The 12,242-nt window shown below is 41.5% G+C and overlaps 1 pseudogene; it reads left to right on the top strand.

Annotated features, from left to right (window-relative positions):
- Window positions 1–252: 252 nt before the first annotated feature.
- LOC139548672 (U7 small nuclear RNA) lies at window positions 253–312 on the top strand (annotated as a pseudogene).
- Window positions 313–12,242: the final 11,930 nt, after the last annotated feature.

Raw genomic sequence — 12,242 nt, 5'->3', positions numbered from 1 at the left:
ATAATACAGTAATGTCTACAAAAACACAACAGTTTTAATTATATTAATACTGCAGTATTTCATTTGCATATACCCCACCCATTTCTTTCCTCCATATCTCAATTTATGCCACCCATGAGTGTAGTATAGACCATGTATTGTCTTCCCTAGATGTTATAGAAAAAAGCAAAAGCTCTAAACTATCTGTTCAGACTGCAGTCCTACCTACCTACTTACCTACACTCTTAGAAAAAAGAGAGCGTATAGGTTATGGAAAATTTGCTCTTTTAGTATTTGTCCAGTAGGTTTCTTCAAGGAGAAAGAAAAACACTACACTATACTACGGTCAAATCCACAAAAACACTACAGTGAATGCTATAGTATATAAATCTAGTAATACTGCAGTATTTATACCATATTATAGTATAGTATCTTTTCATGAGGGGAATGTGTGTTTGCTATTGTGCATGTTCATAGCACTCTTGGAGGACGTCAGTAATGGTAATAAACATTGAAATACACATAGGAATATTTCATGTATTTGATGACAGGTTTAGATGAACTGTAACCACGGACAGAGCTCTTCCTTCCCAGAAGCCTTTGGAGTGGTTTGTTTTGATCCTGTTAAGTGGGCGGGACATCATCTGTCTCCGAGCCAGGATTGGACCACAGTACTGGTACGTAGTCTGTCATACCCAGCTACAGTAGGTCCCCTGTTGGATTGTTTGTTCAGTCCATATTGTACACGGTTTCCATTCCAGACCCAGATCTGAACTTCCCCTAGACTGAGGAATAGCTACATGTTCACACCACATGCTCACTAGCATGCTCACGGGACACTTGTTTCTGCTGCTGCACTCTTTGTGTGTGTGTGTGTCTGTGCCTGCATGTGGTTTCACACACACTCACACCACTGAGAATGAATGGTGACAAGCTACAAAGGGTTTTCAGGAGAGAAGTTTGCCCCTTGTGCTTTCAAAGGCAGATGGTGTGGCCCGGGCACCTCCTAACACATATATGAAGGATGGCTGATTTACTGTCTACGCTGCCTACACATTGCAGGCCTACATTGTAGCTCTGGAACATTGAACAGTTCGTTTTTTTTTATGAACTGTAATTAAATGGAAGTGTAATTTCCCCTTGGTATTTGACTCTGGGATTAAATCAGTCAGCCAGGCAGACATGGGTTAAAAAATGATTTGAAATCATTTCAAATACTTTATCTGGGCTTGATTGAGTTTGCCTGGCGTACTGGAACCTATAGAGTGGTCATAATCAATAGAGAAGTGCAAACGCTGCCACCTGGCACCCCATTCAGGTTAAAGCAACCGCTAAAAGTATATGAAAGAATGCAAATAGTATTTGAGCCCATGCAGGTCTGAAGCCAGGCTGTTGTCCCCAGCTGCTCAGTAAAGAGCTATTTATCATTTCTCACCATTCACTCCTTTCATCTCCTCTGTTTCTCATTATGTTAATGTGTGACCATGACCATGTGTGTATCCCAAATGGCACCCTATTGCCTATAATAGTGCACTATATTGTGCACCCTGGGGGCCCTGGTCAAAGGAGTACACTATATAGGGAAAAGGGTTCCATTTGGGATGCAGACCCATGTGTGTCACGTGACCTGAAAAACAATGTGTTGCTTGGTGAGGTTAGGAAAACAACCCTTCTAGAGCGCTGATGTGTACGTCTCCTATCCCTTCCGGCCAGAGACGAAGAAATCCTCATGGGCATTTCTTTCCTTGTGCCCCCCGTTATTAGCCAAATAATGATCAATCTGTGCAAAAAAATACATTTAGACTCGTCCACTGTGTTAAAGATGGACCATCCCATCTGGCATTTACCGTATGAAATATAGTTGTTGTTCTGCACAACCATATGGGCCTGGTTATGAGGTTAACCACAACCTTATTTACATCTGACTTCTTCCCATTGTTTGCAAAGTAGGGCATCAAACCAGGCCTCTCCTATGGCACGCACAGTGTGACAATGTCCTATAGGGTGAGATCAGTTCAGGACAATCTCTGTTGTCTTTAATACAATGGCCTACAGATCAGGATCTTCATTTGAGACAGTTTGCTACAGCAGGAAAATAATCCTTCAGCAAAAGAAAATGTGAATTATTATGTGGATTATAAATAATGGAAATGTTTCTAGGGGTTGATAAAAAAATGTTGTTAGGGCAAATCAAGTCTGAAATTTAATGGTGGAAAATCCTGCGTGGCAGGAAAATTCTCAGCAACAAAATAGTGATCAGATTAAGATCGTACATCTGTATGCTGACTGCCACTAGACTATGACTGCTGGACTGTGTAGTATGAGGCACATTGATGCATTCAACTGGATAATCGGTTATGACCATAGTCAAATAATTAGCACTATTTGGGGTTTTTATGGTTAGTATTGATGGTATGTTTGGCTGTGTTTACTGACTCTGATCTTTTTGACTTGTTCAGTAAGAAGGATGAATCTTTCAACTAATTTAATTTGTTTGAGTCAGTAATGCCCAGAGCACGCAGGACACCCTACTGGCGAACGACGAACCGAAAACTCGAAAGAGTCATGATTCTACGAGCCTCTTGTTCACATGTCGTTCACCAGGTGGCTTTTTGGAGCTGTCATTTGTGACTGAGACTTGTAAAAGTGTGCATTAACCAATATACATTTGTTGATTGTTAGGCATGCAAATAATAGCATCTACTGATGGACTAAAATAAAGTGGGACCACATACACTGCCTTTGCTCAACAAACTCGAACTCGAGAATAAATCGTTTGGGGGGCTACAGTTTGCAAATTATATTGTGCTTATCACTCTCACGGCAGTCTAGCTGACGAAACCACTCCATGGTGAAGGCAGTTTCTGATTAACTCCACCAACGCAGAGGAGGGCCCTAACCATCACGAACTAGGAATTGCCTGGCCAGGAAAAACTCTGGGCCCTAGTCATGGTGAGTGGAATTCCAGCAGATGATCCTGAGTGCTTTAGATAGGATGATCTGTCCAGTAGCGTGCCCATGATAACTGAAGGGATATCATATTCAGTGATGGCACAGGGAGGACAGGGAGTGGATGACTTTGGATGACTTTTGGCTGGGGTCTCTGGGAACACACATCAAATCAACTCCAGCCTCCTCCGTCTGTGAACGCACATCAAGGCTGCGTCACAAACCCACCCTATACCAGCCAACCAAACCATCACAGCTATGACCTCATCACTCCACTGCTGAGTCTCAACTTACTGTTGAGAGTTAGAATAGTATAATACACAAGGTGACATTTCAAAATGTAGTTGTGCATCAGCAGTTTTCCTCTTGTTATATAGTTGAAGTCGGAAGTTTACATGCACTTAGGTTGGAGTCATTAAAACTAAGTTTTCAACCACTCCACAAATTTCTTGTTAACAAACTATAGTTTTGGCAAGTCGGTTAGGACATCTACTTTGTGCATGACACAAGTAATCTTTCCAAAAATTGTTTACAGAAAGATTATTTAACTTATAATTCATTGTATCACAATTCCAGTGGGTCAGAAGTTTACATACACTAAGTTGACTGTGCCTTTAAACAGCTTGGAAAATTCCAGAAAAGTATGTCATGGCTTTAGAAGCTTCTGATAGGCTAATTGACATCATTTGAGTCAATTGGAGGTGTACCTGTGGATGTATTTCAAGGCACCATGTTCATCTGTACAAACAATAGTACGCAAGTATAAACACCATGGGACCACGCAGCCGTCATACCGCTCAGGAAGGAGGCGCGATCTGTCTCCTAGAAATGAACGTACTTTGGTGCTAAAAGTGCAAATCAATCCCAGAACAACAGCAAAGGACCTTGTGCAGCTGCTGGAGGAAACAGGTACAAAAGTATCTATATCCACAGTTAAACGAGTCCTATATCGACATAACCTGAAATGCCGCTCAGCAGGAAGAAGCCACTGCTCCAAAACCGCCATAAAAAAGCCAGACTACGGTTTGCAACTGCACATGGGGACAAAGATCATACTTTTTGGAGAAATGTCATCTAGTCTGATGAAACAAAAATAGAATTGTTTGGCCATAATGACCATCGTTATGTTTGGAGTAAAAAGGGGGAGGCTTGCAAGCCGAAGAACACCATCCAAACCGTGAAGCACAGGGGTGGCAGCATCATGTTGTGGGGGTGCTTTGCTGCAGGAGGGACTGGTGCACTTCACAAAATAGATGGCATTACGAGGCAGGAAAATGATGTAGATATATTGAAGCAACATTTCAAGACATCAGTCAGGAAGTTAAAGCTTGGTCACAAATGGGTCTTCCAAATGGACAATGACCCCAAGCATACTTCCAAAGTTGTGGCAAAACTGCTTAAGGACATCAAAGTCAAGGTGTTGGAGTGGCCATCACAAAGCCCTGACCTCAATCCCATAGAAAATGTGTGGGCAGAACTGAAAAAGCGTGTGCGAGCAAAGAGGCCTACAAACCTGACTCAGTTCCACCAGCTCTGTCAGGAGGAATGGGCCAAAATTCACCCAACTTATTGTGGGAAGCTTGTGGAAGGCTACCCGAAGTGTTTGACCCAAGTTAAACAATTTAAAGGCAATGCTACCAAATACTAATTGAGTGTATGTAAACTTCTGACCCACTGGGAATGTGATGAAATAAATAAAAGCTGAAATAAATCATTCTCTCTACTTTTATTCTGACATTTCACATTCTTGAAATAAAGTGGTGATCCTAACTGACCTAAGACAGGGAATGTTTACTAGGATTAAATGTCAGGAATTGTGAAAAACTGTGTTTAAATGTATTTGGCTAAGGTGTATGTAAACTTCCGACTTCAACTGTATGTCACTCACTGACATTCAGTCAATTAGCCTATGTCATTTTATTTATTTTGTAATGATAAATTAGTCTTGTTAGTCTAGCCAGCTATCTAAATGTGTAGTAGGCCTAAATGTGTAGTAGGCGAAATTACCGACTGGGCATGCAGGGCATGTGCCCAGGGGCCCTGAGCTCCAGGGGCCCCCCATTGATTTTGTTAGTCACTCTCACTCAGATATCATATTAACATGGCATAAATCATGGCAGAATGTGCAGAATAACAGGAAATTAGCTTTAAAACTGCAAAAATGTATCTCTACCCAATAGCAAAATGTGTAGAATTGCACAAATTTAGCTGTTAAACTGCAACAACAACAAAAATATTGGTAAAGCAAACTAATTTGTTCACTTTTTGTTAATGAAATACTTTCCTGTTAACAGATCCCTCTGTACGTATTACATTATAGTTTTAATCTCAATTAATGTGAGTTAATGTGAGTTCATGTGTATCGGCTAATTGTATAGCTAATAGGCTATGTGTTTGTAGATTAACTGAGGTGAAGGAAGCTACAGCAACAAATGTGATAATGGCTGGGCAAATTTTTGCTTGTTTTTTTTTCGGTTCTCCAAATAGCATTTCTGAGTTTTTAAATTGTATAGAAATGCAGTAAATGAGCTTAAACTTTCTAAACATTTCTTGAATCACCCCCCTGACCGGACCTCACTGAAACTCAGACCCTGGTTACAGACCTGCTGCTGGTGAAAATAGAGTTTCCATTGATGCATGATTATTATTGCAGAGCATCCTCTTCCTCCCATAGAGTCATCCTCTTCATCCCTCAGCACGATGCACATGAACGCATATCCCAAACATTAGCTGTGCACCACTTGTGTGGTCTGAAGGTGGGATGTTAGTGAGAGCATCGCTGTCTGGAGATCCCCTTGTCTGAATGACTGTAGGTTCGGTCTGTCTGTCTCTAAAGATTAAAGGATGGGTCCAAGCAAAGGTGCGTCCGAAGTATCCTATTCCCTACATAGTGCACTATGTAGGGAATAGGGTACCATTTGGGACGCACACCAGTTCTCGCAGGGATGACCTCATAGGCCAAATAGTGGGTGTCCATTACCATTACCATGCCAACTCCTGTTGTCATGACTTTGTTCTTGCTGATTGACTGAGGAGAATCAGCACTTTCCAGACTGTGGAGCGACGTTTCAAAGAGTCTCTAGTAATGAGAGTAGTGCCATCTTTCTCTCTATGTTCTCCCTGTTTTGGTCCATGGCAAAGAAATATTTGCAAGAACAATTTAATTGTTTTGTTAGGGAATTCCTAAGCCAGAATACATTACAGTGCTAGACTGCTAGACAACAGAATACATTCCAGTGCTAGACTGCTAGACAACAGACTACATTACAGTGCTAGGCTGCTAGACAACAGACTACATTGCAGTGCTAGACTGCTAGACAACAGAATACATTCCAGTGCTAGACTGCTAGACAACAGAATACATTACAGTGCTAGGCTGCTAGACAACAGAATACATTACAGTGCTAGACTGCTAGACAACAGAATACATTGCAGTGCTAGACTGCTAGACAACAAAATACATTGCAGTGCTAGATAACAGAATACATTCCAGTGTTAGACAACAGAATACATTGTAGTGCTAGACTGCTAGACAACAGAATACATTACAGTGCTAGACAACAGAATACATTACAGTGCTAGACTGCTAGACAACAGAGTACATTGCAGTGCTAGACTGCTAGACAACAAAATACATTGCAGTGCTAGATAACAGAATACATTCCAGTGCTAGACAACAGACTACATTGTAGTGCTAGACTGCTAGACAACAGAATACATTACAGTGCTAGACAACAGAATACATTACAGTGCTAGACTGCTAGACAACAGAGTACATTGCAGTGCTAGACTGCTAGACAACAAAATACATTGCAGTGCTAGATAACAGAATACATTCCAGTGCTAGACAACAGACTACATTGCAGTGCTAGACTGCTAGACAACAGAATACATTACAGTGCTAGACAGCAGAATACATTCCAGTGCTAGACTGCTAGACAACAGAATACATTGTAGTGCTAGACTGCTAGACAACAGAATACATTGCAGTGCTAGACAACAGACTACATTGCAGTGCTAGACTGCTAGACAACAGACTACATTGCAGTGCTAGACTGCTAGACAACAGAATACATTACAGTGCTAGACAACAGAATACATTCCAGTGCTAGACTGCTAGACAACAGAATACATTACAGTGCTAGACAACAGAATACATTACAGTGCTAGACTGCTAGACAACAGAATACATTACAGTGCTAGGCTGCTAGACAACAGACTACATTGTAGTGCTAGACTGCTAGACAACAGAATACATTACAGTGCTAGACTGCTAGACAACAGAATACATTCCAGTGCTAGACTGCTAGACAACAGAATACATTCCAGTGCTAGACTGCTAGACAACAGAATACATTACAGTGCTAGGCTGCTAGACAACAGACTACATTGCAGTGCTAGACTGCTAGACAACAGAATACATTACAATGCTAGACTGCTAGACAACAGAATACATTACAGTGCTAGACTGCTAGACAACAGACTACATTGCAGTGCTAGACTGCTAGACAACAAAATACATTGCAGTGCTAGATAACAGAATACATTCCAGTGTTAGACAACAGAATACATTGTAGTGCTAGACTGCTAGACAACAGAATACATTACAGTGCTAGACAACAGAATACATTACAGTGCTAGACTGCTAGACAACAGACTACATTGCAGTGCTAGACTGCTAGACAACAAAATACATTACAGTGCTAGACTGCTAGACAACAGAATACATTGCAGTGCTAGACTGCTAGACAACAGAATACATTCCAGTGCTAGACAACAGAATACATTCCAGTGCTAGACTGCTAGACAACAGAATACATTACAGTGCTAGACAGCAGAATACATTCCAGTGCTAGACTGCTAGACAACAGAATACATTACAGTGCTAGACAACAGAATACATTACAGTGCTAGACAGCAGAATACATTCCAGTGCTAGACTGCTAGACAACAGAATACATTACAGTGCTAGACAACAGACTACATTGCAGTGCTAGACTGCTAGACAACAGACTACATTGCAGTGCTAGACTGCTAGACAACAGAATACATTTCAGTGCTAGACAACAGAATACATTCCAGTGCTAGACTGCTAGACAACAGAATACATTCCAGTGCTAGACTGCTAGACAACAGAATACATTCCAGTGCTAGACTGCTAGACAACAGAATACATTACAGTGCTAGACTGCTAGACAAAAGAGTACATTGCAGTGCTAGACTGCTAGACAACAAAATACATTGCAGTGCTAGATAACAGAATACATTCCAGTGCTAGACAACAGACTACATTGTAGTGCTAGACTGCTAGACAACAGAATACATTACAGTGCTAGACAACAGAATACATTACAGTGCTAGACTGCTAGACAACAGAGTACATTGCAGTGCTAGACTGCTAGACAACAAAATACATTGCAGTGCTAGATAACAGAATACATTCCAGTGCTAGACAACAGACTACATTGTAGTGCTAGACTGCTAGACAACAGAATACATTACAGTGCTAGACAACAGAATACATTACAGTGCTAGACAGCAGACTACATTGCAGTGCTAGACTGCTAGACAACAGAATACATTACAGTGCTAGACAGCAGAATACATTCCAGTGCTAGACTGCTAGACAACAGTAATACTAGATTGCTAGATGACATAGTACTACAGTGCTAGACAACAGACTACATTGCAGTGCTAGACAACAGACTACATTGCAGTGCTAGACTGCTAGACAACAGACTACATTGCAGTGCTAGACTGCTAGACAACAGACTACATTCCAGTGCTAGACTGCTAGACAACAGAACACATTGCAGTGCTAGACAACAGACTACATTGCAGTGCTAGACTGCTAGACAACAGACTACATTGCAGTGCTAGACTGCTAGACAACAGAATACATTACAGTGCTAGACAACAGAATACATTCCAGTGCTAGACTGCTAGACAACAGAATACATTACAGTGCTAGACAACAGAATACATTACAGTGCTAGACTGCTAGACAACAGAATACATTACAGTGCTAGGCTGCTAGACAACAGACTACATTGTAGTGCTAGACTGCTAGACAACAGAATACATTACAGTGCTAGACTGCTAGACAACAGAATACATTCCAGTGCTAGACTGCTAGACAACAGAATACATTCCAGTGCTAGACTGCTAGACAACAGAATACATTACAGTGCTAGGCTGCTAGACAACAGACTACATTGCAGTGCTAGACTGCTAGACAACAGAATACATTACAATGCTAGACTGCTAGACAACAGAATACATTACAGTGCTAGACTGCTAGACAACAGACTACATTGCAGTGCTAGACTGCTAGACAACAAAATACATTGCAGTGCTAGATAACAGAATACATTCCAGTGTTAGACAACAGAATACATTGTAGTGCTAGACTGCTAGACAACAGAATACATTACAGTGCTAGACAACAGAATACATTACAGTGCTAGACTGCTAGACAACAGACTACATTGCAGTGCTAGACTGCTAGACAACAGAATACATTACAGTGCTAGACTGCTAGACAACAGAATACATTGCAGTGCTAGACTGCTAGACAACAGAATACATTCCAGTGCTAGACAACAGAATACATTCCAGTGCTAGACTGCTAGACAACAGAATACATTACAGTGCTAGACAGCAGAATACATTCCAGTGCTAGACTGCTAGACAACAGAATACATTACAGTGCTAGACAACAGAATACATTACAGTGCTAGACAGCAGAATACATTCCAGTGCTAGACTGCTAGACAACAGAATACATTACAGTGCTAGACAACAGACTACATTGCAGTGCTAGACTGCTAGACAACAGACTACATTGCAGTGCTAGACTGCTAGACAACAGAATACATTCCAGTGCTAGACAACAGAATACATTCCAGTGCTAGACTGCTAGACAACAGAATACATTACAGTGCTAGACAGCAGAATACATTACAGTGCTAGACAACAGAATACATTACAGTGCTAGACTGCTAGACAACACAATACATTACAGTGCTAGACAGCAGAATACATTACAGTGCTAGACAACAGACTACATTGCAGTGCTAGACTGCTAGACAACAGACTACATTGCAGTGCTAGACTGCTAGACAACAGAATACATTCCAGTGCTAGACAACAGAATACATTCCAGTGCTAGACTGCTAGACAACAGAACACATTACAGTGCTAGACAACAGAATACATTACAGTGCTAGACTGCTAGACAACAGAATACATTACAGTGCTAGACTGCTAGACAACAGAATACATTACAATGCTAGACTGCTAGACAACAGAATACATTCCAGTGCTAGACTGCTAGACAACAGAATACATTACAGTGCTAGGCTGCTAGACAACAGACTACATTGCAGTGCTAGACTGCTAGACAACAGAATACATTACAATGCTAGACTGCTAGACAACAGAATACATTACAGTGCTAGACTGCTAGACAACAGACTACATTGCAGTGCTAGACTGCTAGACAACAAAATACATTGCAGTGCTAGACTGTTAGACAACAGAATACATTACAGTGTTAGACAACAGACTACATTGCAGTGCTAGACTGCTAGACAACAGACTACATTGCAGTGCTAGACTGCTAGACAACAGAATAAATTCCAGTGCTAGACAACAGACTACATTGCAGTGCTAGACTGCTAGACAACAGAATACATTCCAGTGCTAGACTGCTAGACAACAGACTACATTACAGTGCTAGACTGCTAGACAACAGACTACATTGTAGTGCTAGGCTGCTAGACAACAGAATACATTACAGTGCTAGACTGCTAGACAACAGACTACATTACAGTGCTAGACTGCTAGACAACAGACTACATTGTAGTGCTAGGCTGCTAGACAACAGAATACATTACAGTGCTAGACTGCTAGACAACAGAATACATTCCAGTGCTAGACTGCTAGACAACAGAATACATTCCAGTGCTAGGCTGCTAGACAACAAAATACATTACAGTGCTAGACTGCTAGACAACAAAATACATTACAGTGCTAGACTGCTAGACAACAGAATACATTACAGTGCTAGACAACAGAATACATTACAGTGCTAGACTGCTAGACAACAGAATACATTACAGTGCTAGACTGCTAGACAACAGAATACATTACAGTGCTAGACAACAGAATACATTGCAGTGCTAGACTGCTAGACAACAGAATACATTGCAGTGCTAGACTGCTAGACAACAGAATACATTGCAGTGCTAGACTGCTAGACAACAGAATACATTCCAGTGCTAGACTGCTAGACAACAGAATACATTACAGTGCTAGACAACAGAATACATTACAGTGCTAGACTGCTAGACAACAGAATACATTCCAGTGCTAGACTGCTAGACAACAGAATACATTCCAGTGCTAGACTGCTAGACAACAGAATACATTCCAGTGCTAGACTGCTAGACAACAGAATACATTCCAGTGCTAGACTGCTAGACAACAGAATACATTGCAGGAGGAGAATAAAAGGGATCTGCATCAGACTCAGAACAAAGTCCATGGAATGTTATTGTCAGAAATTATGGATATTTGATTTATCGTTGCTAATTAGACTACAAGCATCATTTCACTAGCCTGAGTGCCAGTCTGTTTTTGCTATCATGCAACTCTCTGTCACTCAGTGTTATGCCAAACATGGCTTGACTTGACCATAACAGAAATGGAGTTGGCAAGAGCACAAACAGATCTGGGACCAGGTTATCATTTTACTAAGAGTTCCATTTTGACTGGAGAAGTTGGAGGAGCCTGGTTGGAATTTATCCTGGCTGACTGAATGACTGGCTGTTTTCTGCATCTGAAAACCCCCACAGCCAGTCTGTCTGCCTCTAGGTGCATCACATTATAGCCGCTTCCCTGGACGAGAGAAATTGTTTCCCAGTTCCCACTGATAGTTGGATATCCTCATCCTTGGCGAGGTTCGTAGTGTATAGATGGATAGTGCAGCGGCTCTGCCAGTCCGTGCTGCTGCCAAGAGGAGGGCACAGACTGAGTGTGAAGAATCAGACCTCAGCAGACCAATGGATGTGCTCACTACACCATATTCTCAAAATAGTCTACTGTACTACATTTAGATAGTCTACTACATTGGTCAAAAAGTAGTGCACTATATAGGGAATAGGGTGCCATTTGGGATTAACGGAAGACTGGAGGATGGTGTGTGTTTGGGGGATTGGGAGGTGGATGGGGTTAGCAAAAAAGGCCCAAGGCAATTTCCTGGCTCGGCCTCCAGCCACCTGCAGTCTCCCGTGAATACGGCTGGTAGCAGC

The sequence above is a fragment of the Salvelinus alpinus genome, chromosome 21, assembly GCF_045679555.1.
Source record: "Salvelinus alpinus chromosome 21, SLU_Salpinus.1, whole genome shotgun sequence".
NCBI lineage: Eukaryota > Metazoa > Chordata > Actinopteri > Salmoniformes > Salmonidae > Salvelinus > Salvelinus alpinus.
This window is presented reverse-complemented; position numbering and strand designations above follow the sequence as displayed.